Genomic DNA, 18,482 nt, shown 5'->3' on the forward strand with positions numbered 1-18,482 from the left:
TTGTTGTGGTGAAACATTTGATTGCACCATGCATGAAGATATGATAAATGTTTTATGCTTAGATCATTAACATTTTGCTATTATTTTCTTTACTAATTTGTATGTATCTCATAGACTACACATTTTGAAAATCTATTGCATGTTTACTGATATAGAGTCCATAGATATGGTTTAAGGATAACAATTTAGGGATTTTTAATTCTTGAAATAAGAATCTTAAAAAGGTATATATGATAGAGGAAATAGAAGTTGATACAAAATATCGGTTGTTATTACCTGTTTTGGATAGTGGATATTTAATAGTTTTAGACAAATCAGTTATTTAGCACAGAATCTTGGTTAAACTATAGTTGCCTGTTCCATTTTAGCACAGAATTATTAATGGTAATTAAACTAAAGACAAAACGGTATTAGACTATTACTCATCATTGTAAAATATTAAAAAAACGTTATTCTTTCAATATTTGATCTGTATCAGCACATACAAATCAATATTATAATTATAATTCTTAGATTAGCAGTGTTGAATTGATGGAGTATTTATCTGAGGAAGATTATACAATCTTTGCATTGTAGAATTTAGAAATGACGGTGGCATCTTTCATGAATCATAAAAACGTCTTCATGTGAACATAGTATTGTAAATCGTTAAATAGTTTAACATGTTTGACTGAATATATTTGATAGAACGATCTAACAGTTTACAGTACCATTTTCAGATGAAAATGTCTTTGTAGGAGTATCCAACTGAAAGATACCATGTTTTTAAATTCATGGATACTTGTCAAAATTGAAACTGGCAAAGCAAGACAGAGATACTGCATTCAATTGGATGATGTGGGAACGTGAATGATGAAAGTTGACTCGGACAGAAAGCTAACTAATTCAAACGTTCAAAGGAAGCATCTTAGCTGGAAAATAAAATGCGGCTACTTCACAACCTCAAAAAGATATTTGTTCCTAATCTGTTTGTCTCAATGTGTATCATTAGGTTTCCTTTTTCTTTTGTTCTTCTCTTCTGGACATATATAAAGACAAAAACAAAAAATATTGTCCATAAAACTTATCATCTGACAATAATAATAATAACAACAACTGAATTTAACAGAGTAGATCAAGTGAACTGGAAGTTAATTTCAAACTAAATTAATCAACAAAATTCAGATAAATGAAAATGTCACGTTTTATTTAAAGAGATTGTGATGAATGAAATTTCTCTTAGGAAACTAAATATGGATGAGATTTCTTAGCTTGTCGTGTGTGTATCATTTGGTTCCCTTGTTTCTTTTGCTTTTTTATGTTATTAACAACACTAGAGACAAAACCATTAACACTTAACAGGATATGCATTGCGCATGCATGGCCCTTCACAACCCCTTTATTTTTTTTCCAACTCCGATTCCTTTTTAGTACAATTCAAGTGTAGCCTACTACCATTGCTTGCTTAATTTAAGTAATAAGCTTTTAACACTACTTATTTTTCTTTAAATAAAAGTTTTGGTGATTGAGGCTATCTAGAGAAAATAGAAACAAAACCACATACAGAGAGAATAATCAAGTTGGTTTGGTTTAATAATTAGCTCATTAGTCCGCTTAAGTAAGTGTCGCGGTTCAAATATTGTCTTGTGCATACAGCAATCCAGACACTATATTTACTTAACAATATTATACAACAATCCAGACACTATATTTCGCGATCTTGGTTCTTTTCAGACAACACAACCCTACTAGTCGGAAAAGTTGTCGCCTTTTCGACCGGAAAATATGGCTCCCTAAACAGAAGAGAAACCTAGAAGAGCTCTCTAAGCTAGCTATCTATCTATCTCCATGGTTATACTAAAATAAATAAAATTGTGGACATTTTCACAAAATAAATAAATAAGGGAAGGAAGCTTGGTGAATATATAATCACTTGGCCCAACATGTCCAAGTTCCAAGTAACATGTTAGAGCCCAAAATTAAATGTGGAAATTATGCAAGTGGACTCTTTACTGGCCCAAGATACTGCCTTGGTAAGTTGGTATATTATTTAGTAATTTTACAAGCCCACAATTCTTTAGAATTTTTTTTTCATCCGTTTAAAAAATTGTTCCATGGTTGACGAACACGAAAACAAAAGAAAATTTTTCTATACTTAGTTTTCCGTATGGACTTAAGTTTTGTTGATTATGTTAATGCATAATTCACCCAGATTTTTTTTATAATGGTTTGGAAGATTATTTTACTGATACGATGGGATTCAATTATGATTGATTCTCTTGCCTTCTAGAACTAGCATCCTTATCAACAAGAATATTGGATAGAACTGAACTTGCAAGTGGTCATAAAATACCAACATATTCAATACTAGTCTAACAATAAAATCAGTGATAACATCACTATTTTCAAAAATTTAAACTTTAGAAAATACATAAATAATTATGTATTTAACGTAAGTAAGAATTTTTTTTGAATTTACTTAAACTTTTACATAATTTTTTTTGTTTTATATCTTATGTTGAATTTTTTTCTGGAGGTCAATAAAAATCAAATTTTAAAATTTTTTTAATAAAATTCTAATATTATCATAAAATAATTTTTTTTCAAAAATTTAAATTGATAAAAAAAATATATAAATAATTATATCTCCAATCATCTAATATTTTCCTAACCTTGGCATCATTCTGAAATTATGTCAACCACCTAGTAAGAAAGCCTTTGAAGTCATATAATTAAATAAATGACTAGAACTCTAGAAGTGATTGATCGATTGATCTTTGGCGGCTTGATACCTTGTTACACATGTAACATTTATATCACATACGTCAAATGATGAAATTATTGGAAGATCGATGATATTTCTTTGACAAAAATTGCATCGTGTGCAATGTGCATGCTAATTGAATAATATGGTGTGGAAACTTCATGCATGTTGCTATATTACTTCGTAGGGCATGGTTTTATTTTGTGATGAAATTAAGATATTAATAAGGTATATAGGGCTTATGTGATCTTTTAATTAAATAGTGAAAAAACAAAACCCATTTCGGAACCCAATGCCACTTGTGTTAATATCACTTATTATCACTTTCATGACCAATGAGTAAATTAAACTTGGACATGATCATCAACACGTACCAGAGCTGTTTTTTCTTTTCTTTTTGTATTAAAATTTTCATATTATCTTTGGTCTAACACACATTAAGAACTAATTTGTAGTAAATGAGCTCCAGTCTATGAATTTTTATATGTAAAAAATAAAATTCGAAAATTCAACACTAATTTAAGCAGAGAAATAAATTGATTATTTGATAAATTTAAATTAGTTGAATATGTATTTGTTACAATTTTATTCTATTATTAATATAAAAATTAGTTTATAGTATCATAATTATTAAAAAATTTTATCAATTAAATGTATTAACAATTGATTTGTTTTTTAATGAAACGAACACGATTATCTACAAAATATAATTTGGATTTCTAATTCTAATTATTAAAAATAAACATTATGGTTTCATCTCAATTTGGTAGTTCAAAAATTGAAAATCTCAAGTTTGAATTAAGAATTATTGATAATGGCTGGATCGGAAGTACTTAATGAAATAATTAACGTACTAACCAGTGAAACAAGAAAATTTCTTTCATGAAGAGTGAACAAAATTAGGTAAAGAGTGAAGATTGTAACTAATTTTTTGAAAAAATGTGTATTACACATAATATTTTTATTTTTTAATATTTTTTGCATTATAAAAAAAGGGTTAAATTACATTATTGGTTTCTACACTTTCGATAAAATTACAAATTGGTTCCTACACTTTAAAAGTTTATAATTGAATTCCTAAAGATAATTAAAATTTGCAATTTAGTTTCTACCGTTCAAAAAGTGTTTGATTTAACAGAATATTCTCAGTATATTCTCTATTTTAACAGAATATTCTCGGTATATGCTGAAAATATTCTGTTAAATCAAATATTTTTGAACGACGGGAACTAAGTTGTAAATTTTAATTTTCTTTAAAGATCTAATTACAAACTTTTAAAGTGTAAAGACCTATCTATAATTTCACTAAAAATATATGAATCAACGTGTAATTTAACCCAAAAAAAAAAATCATCACTCCTCACCTAACTGGCTAGCTTCACTCTTCATGGTAGCATTACCTGCTAAACAAAACCCATTTCAGATCCCAATGCCACTTGTGTTAATATCACTCATCATCACTTTCATGACCAATGAGTAATTTAGTTCAATTAAACTTGGACATGATCATGAACATTTACTAGCTGGTGATCATAAGATGCACAATAATAATTCTTTAATGCACCTTGTCAATAAGTGCTACATAATCTTTTTGGCATCGATGTGCTTATTAAATTGGATTTTGGTATCAAAATCGCAAAAGGATCAAAATTAAGGTCATTAGCTTCTATGTTGCTATTATAAACACGCATATATACAACAATACAAACATTACTTGAAAAAGTTAGAAATGTCATATTTTTCGGTTTTCACGCATACACCTATAATGAATTGCTTAATTTAATTTTGAGATAGTGCATGACGTTTATATCAAAATATATTAGTGACATTGGGAATCAATGAGTTGAAAGGAACGTTCATTAGATTAATCTAACTTTAGCTTTTATGGGGTATAATTAGTGGGTTAAAAAATTACACCAACTCATTCAACAACTTGCATGCCCTAGTTGGCATAAAAAATCTATAAAAAGAAAATTATATATGTGTTTTTGTCGATTATTTTTTATCCGGTGATTACTAATGAGATGATTATTATGTAATTAATAGGAATAATAAGCTTTTGCTTTTTTGTAGCTAGGTGAGAGTATGATTAACTTATATTTTGCTGTCTTTTTTTTTTTAAGTTTTCTCTTTGTGGATGAATATCTTTCTTCTCCTTTACATAATGAATCCTATTGGAAATTGGAAAAAATAAAAAAGACAAAATATGTTAACCCTTTATTTTCATAGGCCATTAATGAATAAACATTTATTTCATCAAGCAACTAGCTAGTAATACCATAAAGATCATAAAATCAACGCATAGGAAGTGACAATTTTTCTTGTCATGTTGCATTATGTAAAATTATTAAAATTGAACTACAAACTTAAACTTCACTACTCCCTCTATCACCCTTTGTTTTATTTCCCTTTGAAGGGAAATAAAAAGGTGGAACTATTATATATCCTTTTACTAATTAACCTCTTTCTTAAAAGAAAAACCTATATAGGATCTTATCCCATGAAAAATTCTAAACATCATAGTAAAATCAAAAGATAATTTATGATGAACAAATTCTAGGTTGTTTCCCATGGTTAGATAACTTAGGTCACATGTAACTTGAATATTTGGAATTATGTGAATAATTCTAGAGCAATAATTCAATGTTGGCAATATAGGTCAGTCCAGCAGCACATGAATAAATGAATGTTTGGAATTTAGCATCTTCTTTCCCAATTTTCCTTCTGATCCTATCTTATGCTTTTCACACACGACACATTGCCTAAATATATGGCAAGTGGATGTGGGCATGGGCCATGGTTTGTTGGATTCTTCAATATCCAGCCCGGCCCAGATGGGTCACCCTTTTACCTCTCTCTTGCCTTTACAAGGGAGACAGCTTGCTATGTGGGCCCCAATGGGCCAGCCACTCCAATAATTATTTATACAATAAAACTACACCATCAACCATTTTCTTCTCTTATTTGATTTCTTTTCCTCCTCGTCTTCTTTTATTATCATTATCATTGTCGACATATTTTTTATCTTCTTCTTTTTTTATATATATTCAAAAAATTAAAATATAAAAATTTTGATTTACAAACCATATGTTTAGAATATTGATACCCAATCCACAAAATACATACAATACAAAAATTAAGATATAGCATAAAAAATTTTAATACACAAAAAAAATTTATGCATAATACATAATTTTTTTAAAAATTACAATTAACTCAGTCAACTAATAAAATATATTTACAAAAAAAATTATGTGTTATGTATAAATTTTTGTGCTATGAATAAATTTATATATTATGTATAAAAATTTTTATGTTATATCGTTGAAATTTTTATTATATGTAAAAAATTCTGTATTATATATAAAAATTTATGTGTTGTGTCAATAAATTTTTATGCTCTTTAATAAATATTTCTGTGCTAAAAAAATACGGAAAAAAAAACAACAATGCATATTTTAAATTTATGTCAACTTAATTAGAGTTAATTAAAAAAATACTTATACATATAGTACCATCATTATTTAATTTATATATTTATGAAATTCGGTTTACGTCAATAATAAAATGATTTAAGTTAGGAAAGTGATTTCGTCATTGCAATTGTTCGGTACTCTTTAGTATTATAGGATAAATTAATCTTTCTTGTTATTTCTTAGTTATGTATTTAATGCACAAAATATTTTTTTATATATTTTATTTGAATTAAACTATAGATAATTAACTTATTGCTTCATTTCTATTTTTGTGAAACATAAAATTTGAGAAATATTTGTGCAATCATAGAATATATTTAGTGCATCTTTCAAAGTTTTCATTTTTGTCTAAATTTTAATTATGTGTTAAATTGGTTAAATGTAATTATTTTGTATGTTATAAGTGTACAAAATAAATCCATTATGAATGAGTATAAGGGAAATTAGTTAGTCTCTATTGGTAACTTTACTATATATATATTGTATTACTTTATTATTCAATACAGTAGTTACAATTACAATGAATTAGTTTCAGTTTCACCCTTTCACTTCCACTTCTACGTCTCAAGTCTCCTTCTCCTTTTTCAAGTTTACTTTCTGCATCAATGCATGAGAACATTTTCATACTTCCAATTTCTTACTCTATCTCAATTGCTATTATGGTATCCAAAGCCTCAGATCCTGCTTCTCTTCAAATTCTGATTCATCTTTTATTTTCTTTCAATTTTTCTCCTATTTTATTTTTTCATTTTTTGATTTCTTCAATTTGGTGTTCCATAATGTCAATTACTCTATCAGAATCTTCAACCAAGAGATCGATCTCCCTAATTTCTAAGAAGTTGAATCACAAACAATTACAATACATGGAGATACCAAACTTTGCTTACAATTCAAAGTTTAAGTCTTGAAGATCACTTGTACCAAAACAAGATTCCACAACAATATGAAGAAGATGCTTCTAAGAAGACTAAAATAAAAATTGAAGTCTTCAAACAATGGAGATTAGATGATCTTACTCTATCAACTTGGATTCTTGCATCGGTCACAAAACCCTTCAAGAACAAGATCCTTCAATGTCATCAATTTTATGAGATTTGAAATACACTCAATGACTATTTTGCTGAGACCTCTGCCACAAGAATTCAAAATTAAAAAGCTCAACTGAAATAAGTAAGAAAAATTGGATTGATACCAGATTATCTCTCACAAATCCAGAATCTTGTTGACTCTCTACAATTCATTGGATATCAAATTCAATAAGATGATCATATCTCAGCATGTCTTGATGGTTTACCTGAGGAGTATACCGTCTTTATCACCTCTGTAATGTCAAAATTATCAACCTACAACGTATCTGAAGTCGAGTCTTTCCTTAAAGCCTATGATGATATGTTGGAAAGATACAAGAAACCACAAAGTGGCATCCCCATGGCAAATCTGGCACAAGCACCATCACTATATACCATTCAATCTCAGAGAGGTTCTTTTCTTCGAAGAGGAAGAGGGGGAAGATTTGGAAGAGAAGGTCATTTTTCTAATCAAAGTAATCGACCTCAATGTCAACTTTGTGGTCGCCAAGGCCATGTGGTTCAAGTTTGCTTCCATAGATTCGATCCTAACTTTCAAGCTTATGGAAATAGCTCACAATCACCACAATCTACATTTTCCTACTCTAACACACAACCACCACCACCATCATCACAGTTTCATCAACCAAGAGCCTATTTCTCGAATCCTCAGAATTATCAGGAATCTGTATAGTATCCAGATTTAGGAGCAAGCCACCATGTTACACCAGATTCACTCAACTTGCTGAATTCCAACTCTTCAATTCCAGATTCTGATCAATTTTTTGTAGGTAATGGTCAAGGTACGAAAATTCTAGCTCAAGGAACCTCAATTCTTCGTGATAAAGACAGGAAAATCAAGTTTCTTTTAAACAAATTACTTCATGTCCCTGAAATCACATAAAATTTATTAAGTATATCTCAATTTGCTTTAGATAACCATGTCTATTTTGAATTTTGGCCTTATGATTGTATTGTGAATGATCAGGACTCTCAAGAAATTCTTCTTCAAGGCAAAACTAAAAATGGCATATACTCCTTTCAAAATTTATTTGTTCCCGTGCTTAATAAATCCTTAATGCATAGTTCTTTGAATAATTCTGTTTCTTGTAAGCATAGCATTACAGATTCTTCTATTAAGAAAGCATTTGTAGCTCAAAGCAACAAAATGTAACCTTTGACCTTCGGCATAAACGCCTAGGTTACAGTTCAATAAAAACTGTACTTTCTGTCTTGAAAATATGTGGAGTTCCTGCCCAATTTGATTCTAATTTTGTTCAAATATGTGAATATTGTGCTATGAGAAAAATACATCAGTTGTCTTTTGCAAAATCTGAATCGGTATATACAACACCATTAGACTTTGGTATTATGCATAGAATCTCATGCCTTTACACACATCAACAAGGTAGGGTAGAGAGAAGACATAGGCATATAACTGAAGTAGGATTGTCACTTTTGGCTACTGCTGCATTACCAATGTTATTTTGAAAAGACTCGTTTCTATTAGCAGTATATATCATTAATAGATTATCAAGTTCTACATTAGAAAATAAATTACCTTTCGAAACTTTTTTAAAAAAATTATCAGATTATAAAAACTTTAAAATATTTGGATGTGCTTGCATTCCTTATTTAAGATCTTCTAACAAAGTAAAGTTTTTTTTTTTTAAAACAGAAAAATGATTATTCCTTGGCTATGATAGTAACTACAGAGGTTATAAGTGCATGACTAAAGATGGAAAAATTCACTAGTTCTACTACATCTTCTAATACTCACAATATGCTCACAAGATCAAAAATCAGAAACAATAGACCTCAAGCATTAGCTATAACTTTAGTAGAACCTTATGATTTGATTAACAATACCCCAAAGAATGTTAAACAAGCTCTTCAGTGTTTACACTGAAAAAATGCAATGGATGCTGAAATCCAGGCTTTAGTAAGATGTAACTGTTGAGTTAAGAAATTAACTAGATTAATTAATGATGACAAACATTAATTTATTGGGCAAATTAAATAATTAGTTTTGATTATTTTGGTTGAAGTGATGCAGGCCACAAATTAATTCAGCAGCCCAATTGGATGAAATTAGATCAAGGCTGGTGGGCTGATAATAGAAGTAGAAGCTCAAAAGAAAACAAAGAAAGGAACCAACGGGCCAAGCAAATTAAACCCGATCCAAGCCCATGTCCATCAACCCAAGTTGATCCCACCAAGCTTCTTATACAAATTGAAGTCTTCACTTTCTCTTATTGCTTCGGTCAGCAATAAAACACAAGAAAGAGAGCTTCATCCTTTCTACTCATTTCATCAAAGAAGAAAGGAAGAGAAAGTCTAATCTCAATGGCCTTATATTTGATGAAGTTAGCCCATATTCATAAGCAAGCCCATTAGGTGGTCCAAGTCCATTTCTTATATAACTTAGTGGCTAACCAAGTAACCAAAGCTCATTTGTATCTGAACTAATTCCTTCTCCATGGAACCAACTCTCTGTTCTCGTTCTTCTCTTCTCTCACCCACGCATGACAAGATGGCTATGCTAGGGTTCACATCCTAGAAGAAAAGGAGAGTTTCTGGTCGCAAGCATGGTCTTTCGGATAATACACAAAGAGAAAAAGAGAGAGAAAGCTTCCTTTGCTGCTCATTTTATCAGAGAAGAAAGAAAGAGAAAGCTTAATTATAAAGCAAAGATCTAATCACCCACATCAGTCTATATTAAACTGAGTCAGAAATTAAAAGGTGATTTATTTCCATTTGCATGCAACTTACTTTCTTCACTTCATCTCAAATCTTCTGCTTTACCATTTTTGGATAAATGAAAAAAGTGTTCTATGTTCTACACTACTATGCATCCACGGTCACAAGTGTATCTTGGGGACCAAGTTGGTTTTCAATGACTGAGATAGGGTTTTACCATTGGAAACATCTATTTATGATGTTATGAGGCTTTTGGTCAAGAAAGAAGGTCAGACTCAAAATTCCAATTTGGGGATTAACTGGGAAAAAGGTGATGTGGTGTGTTGGTAAAGCTCAAGACTCAAGGAGTTGACCTAGGAAGAAGAACCAAGCAATATGCAAGGAGATAAAAAAATACTTTCTGCTCATTCAGAACTAAGGAGAGAAAAACCAGAGTTTGAGAATAGTGTTCTGCAAAGAAGTTCCACTACTTGGATAATGCTTTCTTTCAAAAAAGCATTCGACCAATACTGAAGAACTGTATCTGAGGTTTGTAAATTTGGTTTTGCACATAGCTAAGAGGCTGTTGATGAAGTCAATCTCCTTCATGTTTTACAGATTGTGATGTACTTTTCTATGTTTATCTTTCTATAATTTCTTGTGAGAAAAGGCATATGTGAGAAAGCTCAAGTAAAATTCATAAGTAGAAAAAGGCTGAGTGATACACTTGAGAGAAAATTCTAGAGTTATTTTCTAATTTCTTTAGGTTGGTTAAGTGTCTTGTATCTTTTACCTGTAAGGTATCTCTTTCTTAGTTGGGTTAGCATTAAGAGTGAATAGTTGGGTGTTAGCATAGCCAATGTCAAGTTAGGTTAGAACTTGAGTGTGAAATTGGTGTATGTAATACTTTTAACTATAGTGGAAATTCCTCCATTGTTGTGGAGGAGAGTGGACGTAGGTTGCATAACACAAGGCAACCGAACCAGGATATATGCTGGTGTTAGCTTTTCTCTTCTCTGCTGTATTCTATTTTCTGATATTCATAAGACAAAAATAAATTGTCTCATAAATTTTCATTACTGAGTACAAACAGAATCAGAATTGAAAGTTTGACTTAAAAAGGTCATAACAGCAACTTAAAAGAAAGGCATAGATTCAACCCCCTTCTCTTAGCCTACCACAACCTTCAATTGGTATCAGGAGCTAAGGTCTCAAGAATCAAGCTTAACCGCTTGGAGAAAAGATCCAATGGCGAACAATTTGGGTACTACCACAGTTGCCTACACCCTCACTGAAGGCCAGTCAAATAACCGGCCACCCTTCTTCAACGGGAAGAACTATGCCTACTGAAAAGAGAGGATGAGAATCTTTATCTAATCCATTGACTACAACATATGGAAGATTGTTGTGAGCTGTCCCAAGATCCCAACAAAAATAAGTGCTGATGGAGTGGTGACTCCAAAAGAAGAAGCTGAATGGAATGAAGACGATAAAAAGAAGACGGAGCTGAATGCTAAAGCCATCAACCTTCTTCACTGTGCTATCAGCTTTGAAGAGTATCGAAAGATATCTAGATGCAAGACAACCAAAGAAATCTGGGAAAAACTCCAGGTTACACACGAAGGCACTAAGCAAGTCAAAGAAACAAAGATTGATATGTTGCGAAAAGAGTACGAGATGTTCAACATGAAGGATGGAGAAAGCATTGATGAAGCGTTTGAGAGATTCTCAATCATATTCAACAACCTTGATGCTATGGGTACAAACTATGCAGAACAAACTTTGGTGAGAAAACTCCTTAGAAGCCTTACAAAAGAATGGGAAACCACTGTCACTGTCTTAACCGAGAGCAACAACCTAAGTCCCATAACCTATGATGAGCTGAGAGGAAAACTCCTTGCCAATGAAACCACACACACAAACCTGAACTCAAAGAAAAAGGGAATAGCCCTCAGGTCAGAAATTGAACCAAAAGAGAGTGAGTCCAGTGATGGTATTTCAGATGATGAGCTTTTGTTTTTTGCTAGGAGATTTAGAAGGATGATGAAGAACAAGGGCAAGTACAAGGGTTCAAGCTCAAAGGAACACAAGATGGACTTGAGCAAAGTGACGTGTCATCATTGCAAGGAGGCTGGACACTTCAAGCTAAACTGTCCAAAGCTCAAGAAAGAGGACAAAGGAAAGAAAGAAAGGAAAAGAGTGCTCAAGGCAGCTTGGGAGGATCTTGAGAACGACTCAAATGAAGAAGAAGAATCTGAAGGTGAAGATAAAGACTACTTCATGGCTGGAAACAACAATCTTGATGAGATTTGCCTAGCATCCAAGAACAAAAAGGACGTGTGGTACATGGATAGTGGATGTTCAAGGCACATGACTGGAAGGTCAACTTATTTCATCAAACTAAATAAGTTTGATGGAGGCTTTGTGACCTTTGGAGATGATGGTAAAGGTAAAATCATTGTTGTTGGAAAAGTAGGTAATGAATAATCTACTTTTATTGATGATGTATTCTTGGTATGTGGTTTGAAGCACATTCTTTTGAGTATAAGTCAGATGTGTGACTTAGGATATTTAGTGACGTTCAAAAGACTTAAATGCTGTGTTGTTAATGAGAAAACAAATGAAGTGCTTTTTGTTGCCAGGCATTTTAATAATATGTATAGACTTACACTTGATGAACTAAAGGATCAAAATGTAGCTTGTCTTCATTCTAAAGAATCTGAAAAGTGGTTATGGCACAAGAGATTGGTCCATGCAAGTATGTTTCAAATAAACAAACTTGTAAAGAAAGAATTAGTATGAGGTCTTCCTTTGATAAAGTTTGACAAAGACATCACTTGTGATGCTTGCCAAATGGGAAAACAAACAAAAAGTTCTTTTAAACCAAAGGAAGACATCTCTACTAAAATACCACTTGAGTTGCTACACATTGATTTATTTGGTCCAACAAGAACTCAAAGCCTAGGTGGTAAACATTATGGTTTAGTGATTGTGGATGACTATACTAGGTTTGGTTGGGTTTTATTTCTTGCACACAAAAATGAAGCCTTTTCGGCCTTTGAACCTTTTTGTAAGAAAATTCAAAATGAAAAGGATTTAAAAATATCTTCTATAAGAAGTGATCATGAAACTGAATTTGAAAACAACTTATTTGAGTCATTTTGTGAGGAATTTGGAATATCTCACAACTTCTCTTGTCCAAGGACACCACAACAAAATGGTGTGGTAGAAAGAAGAAATAGAAGCATACAAGAGATGACAAGAGCTATGCTTTGTGAGAGTAATGTTCCAAAATTCCTTTGGGCTGAAGCGGTTAACACGGCTTGCCATATTTTGAATAGAACAATCATAAGAAAAATTTTGAAGAAAACCCATTATGAACTTTGGAAAGGCTATCCACCAAACTTAGACTACTTGCACATCTTTGGATGCAAATGCTTTGACTTAAATAACAAGGATAATTTGGGTAAATTTGATCCAAAGGCGTATGAGTGTTTGTTTGTATGATATTCTACAACTAGTAAAGTATATAGAGTTTATCATCAAGATGCTAGGATTATTGAGGAGTCCATACATGTTACATTTTGTGATACTAACTTGGTGCAAAGTATTTTGGAAGATTGTAATGCAGGAAATCAAGCTCAAAAGGATGTTGAACCTGTGCAAAATCAAGAAAATGGAAATTCTGCTCAACCTGACCCAAAAACTGTAGTTGCTGAAAATTTGAGAGACAATTTCATTTTGTCTCATGAATTTGAAGGAAATCCTGAAGCCAGCAGTATCCAGAATTCATTAGTACCTGAATCTGCCTCCAAGTCCACCAGACCTCGTAAATGGAGATTCTTGAAGAACTATCGTGAGGAATTTGTTATTAGGGATGTCTCTCATGGAGTTAGAACTCGGTCCTCAACTAGAAAGGCCCATGAAGAGACAAACATTGTCCTTCTCTCTTAAATGGAGCCTCAGAATGTCAAAGAAGCCCTTAGTGACCCCTCTTGGGTTAAAGCAATGGAGGATGAGCTTCTTGAGTTTGATAAGAACCAAGTGTGGACTTTGGTTCCAAGGCCAAGTTGAAAGAAAGTGACCGGTACCAAGTGGATATTTCGGAACAAGTTAGGAGAAGATGGCAGCATTGCAAGAAACAAAGCAAAGCTGGTGGCACAAGGATATGACTAAGAAGAAGGAATAGACTTTGATGAATCCTTTGCCTTTGTTGCCCGAATGGAAGCCATAAGACTTCTTTTAGCTTATGCTGCATTTTGTGGTTTTAAATTATATCAAATGGATGTGAAATGTGCATTTTTGAATGGTGTGATAGATAGAAAAGTGTATGTGGAGTAGCCACCTGGTTTTAAAAATAAAGAGCATTCTAACCATGTTTTTAAATTATCAAAAGCTCTCTATAGTTTAAGACAAGCTCCTAGAGCTTAGTATGAGAGACTTAGCTCTTTTCTTTTGAAAAATAGTTTTCAAAGAGGCACCACAGACACAACTCTATTTATCAAGAGTTCTAATGATTCTTTTATTCTAGTCCAAATATATGTTGATGACATTATTCTTGGATCAGCCAATGAATCCCTTTGTTCTGAATTTGGAAAACTCATGATAAGTGAATTTGATATGAGTATGATGGGTGAACTTAATTTTTTTCTTGGGCTACAAATTAAACAAACTGAAAATAGTATTTTCATTCATCAAGAGAAGTATGCCAAGGAATTAGTTAAGAAATTTGGTATGAAAAATGTCAAACCCATGGGAACTCCCATGCACCCTAATTCTAAATTAGATAAGGGAGAAACTGAGAAAGATGTATATGAGACTAGGTATAGAGGAATGATTAGTTCTCTTATGTACTTAACTTCCTCTAGACTCGATATTGTACAAATTGTTGGATTGTGTTCAAGGTTTCAATCCAAACCTAAAGAGTCACATCTTTCTGCAGTTAAGAGGATCATTAGATATGTTCATGGCACATCCAACTTTGGTCTTTGGTATCCTAAGATTGATGATTTTTCTGCAGTTGATTATTGTGATGCAGATTTTACCGGTGATAGAGTTGATAGAAGGAGCACTTCAGACTTATGTTGCTTCCTTGGAAAGTCCTTAAATATTTGGTCAAGTAAGAAACAGCCAACAGTGGCGTTATCCACTACTGAGGCTGAGTATATAGCTACTTCTTCATGTTGTTCTCAGCTTATGTGGTTAAAAACACAGCTTGTTGATTACAAATTAAATGCTGAAAATATTCCCTTGCTATATGATAATATGAGTGCCATTAGTATTTCTAAAAATCCAGTTTTGCACTCTAGGACTAAACATATTGAAGTGAAATTTCACTCAATAAGAGAACATGTCCAAAAGGGGGATATTAGCATTCAATTTGTTAAATCAGAAGAGCAATTGGCAGATATTTTCACTAAACCGCTAGTTGAGGATAGATTTTGCATGCTTAGGACTACTTTAGGGATTTTAAGTCATGATTCATTGTTTGAAGATTGCTGATGTGTTTGTTGAAGATTTTGTTTCATAAGTTCGGATGAGACAATTTTGGACAGAAGAAGAACCATCATTTCGAATTTAATCTTCTGGGCTCTGAACTTTCTTGGAAAAGGATTCTGAATTTTCTTTTTCCAAGAACACTCTTAACTTGCAGCTATTGCAAACCCATTCATGTCAAAGAGACATTTGCTGAATAAGAAATGAGAGATCTGGATTTTGTAGTGTAAAAATGGACATGGACCAAGCTTGAATCTTATTACACATGTGGTCTCTTTTTGTTCTCTGAAACCTTCAAGTGTTATGAAACTCTCTTTTTGGTTCTAATGAGTCTTTACCAAGAATTGGTCTTTGCACATTGTGAGTTTTGTTATATAACTATGGTGTTGCGGGTTGAAATATGATCTTTATTTCTCTTCCAAATTTTTCTTAGTATTTCAAAACGCAACACTTAGCTTTAACATGTCTCTAACACACTTGTTTGCAGGTCCTGTTTTGTTTTATTTTTCCCACCTTGATGACAAAAGGGAGAGAAAAATGCATATATGAGACTTGATAAGACATAAAACTTACTGAGATTATTGGATATTTGTTTTAAATAGTCTTGTGTTTGTTAATTGACTTGTGTTTATGAGCTGAAATCTGTTTGATTTGTTTGTGAACTGAACTTGGATGACGTTAAGTCATTTAAACTTTATGTTGTGCTGGTGAATTGTTGTGTTGGCATTATTGTTTGTGTCCTCAAGTTAAGCGATAAGCATACATTAGGGGGGAGCAACTCATATGAAAGAAAAGGAGAGCACATCAAGCTAATCTGGTATCATCAAGGAAAGTCTCTGACACTTTTCTGCAGGGTTTAAGGTGTTGTTTTTATTGATCTTGCTTGTTGTCCACCCTTGATGAAAAAAGGGGGAGTATATATGGCATGAGTTTTGAAACTTGCTTTTATGAGATGTTGCTGTTTTGTCCCTGTTCCTAATGTCTTAATGCTCTGTTTGCTGAGATTGTAAAAATACTTAAACTTGTCACCGTTTGCTACATCTTTGGCTAAGTATTTAGCATTTATTTGGTTCCAAATAAGTAAATGCAAATAAGAGAGAAAAGAAGAACATAAATCCAGGGGGAGCTACTCTAGAAAAGGAAAGGGGGAGCAACCCAAAAGCAAGTAACATCATTCAAAGGGAAGTTTCTTAACTTAAATAAAATCCTTCTCCTTTTGATTATTGTTTTAAAATTATGTTTGTCATCAAGGGGGAAATTGTTGAGTTAAGAAATTAACTAGATTAATTAATGATGATAAACATTAATTTATTGGGCAAATTAAATAATTAGTTTTGATTATTTTGGTTGAAGTAATGCAGGCCACAAATCAATTCAGCAGCCCAGGATGAAATTAAATCAAGGCTGGTGGGCTGATAACATAAGCAGAAGCCCAAAAGAAAACAAAGAAAGGAACCAACGGGCCAAACAAATCAAACCCGGTCCAAGCCCGTGTCCATCAACCCAAGTTGATCCCACCAAGCTTCTCATACAAGATTGAAGTCTTCACTTTCTCTTATTGCTTCGGTCAGCAACAAAACACAAGAAAGAGAGCTTCATCCTTCCTACTTATTTCATCAAAGAAGAAAAAAGAGAAAGTCTAATCTCAAAGGCCTCATATTTGATGAAGTGAGCCCATATTCATAAGCAAGCCCATTAGGTGGTCCAAGTCCATTTCTTATCTAACTTAGTGGCTAACCAAGTAACCAAAGCTCATTTGCATCTGAACTAATCCCTTCTCCACGGAACCAACTCTCTGTTCTCGTTCTTCTTTTCTCTCATCCACACATGACAAGATGGCTATGCTAGGGTTCACATCCTAGAAGAAAAGGAGAGTTCCTGGTCGCAAGTTTGGTCTTTCGAACAATACACAAAGAGAAAAAGAGAGCTTCCTTTGCTGCTCATTTTATCAGAGAAGAAAGAAAGAGAAAGCTTAATCATAAAGCAAAGATCTAATCACCCACATCAATGTATATTAAACTGAGTCAGAAATTAAAAGGTGATTTATTTCCATTTGCATGCAACTTACTTTCTTCACTTTATCTCAAATCTTCTGCTTTACCGTTTTTGGATAAATGGAAAAAGTGTTCTCTATTCTACACTGCTGTGCATCCACGGTCACAAGTATATCTTAGGGACCAAGTTGATTTTCAATGGCTGAGATAGGATTTTACCACTGGAAACATCTATTATGATGTCATGAGGCTTTCGGTCAATAAAGAAGGTCAGACTCAAACTTCCCATTTGGGGATTAACTGGGAAAAAGGTGATGTGGTGTGTTGGTGAATCTCAAGGCTCAAGAAGTTGACCTAGGAAGAAGAATCAAGCAACATGCAAGGAGATAAAAGAAGACATTCTGCTCATTCAGAACTAAGGAGAGAAAAATCAGGGTTTGAGAATAGTGTTCTGCAAAGAAGTTCCTCTACTTGGATAATGCTTTCTTTCAAAGAAGCATTCGGCCAATACTGAAGAACTGTATCTGAGGTTTGCAAATCTGGTTTTGCACATAGCTAAGAGGCTGTTGATGAAGTCAATCTCCTTCATGTTTTACAAATTGTGATGTACTTTTCTATGTTTATCTTTCTGTAATTTCTTGTGAAAAAAGGCATATGTGAGAAAGCTCAAGTAAAAGCCATGAGTGGAAAAAGGCTGAGTGATACACTTGAGAGAAAAGCCTAGAGTTATTTTCTGATTTCTTTAGGTTGGTTAAGTGTCTTGTATCTTGCACCTGTAAGGTATCCCTTTCTTAGTTGGGTTAGCACTAAGAGTGAATAGTTGGGTGTTAGCATAGCTAATGTCAAGTTAGGTTAGAACTTGAGTGTGAAATTGGTGTATGTAATACTTTTAACTATAATGGAAATTTCTCCATTGTTGTGGAGGAGACTGGACGTAGGTTGCATAGCACAAGGCAGCCGAACCAGGATATATGCTGGTGTTAGCTTTTCTCTTTTCTGCTGTGTTCTGTTTTCTGATATTCATGAG

Source organism: Arachis duranensis, chromosome 2 (assembly GCF_000817695.3).
Source record: "Arachis duranensis cultivar V14167 chromosome 2, aradu.V14167.gnm2.J7QH, whole genome shotgun sequence".
In the NCBI taxonomy this organism is placed as follows: Eukaryota; Viridiplantae; Streptophyta; class Magnoliopsida; order Fabales; family Fabaceae; genus Arachis; species Arachis duranensis.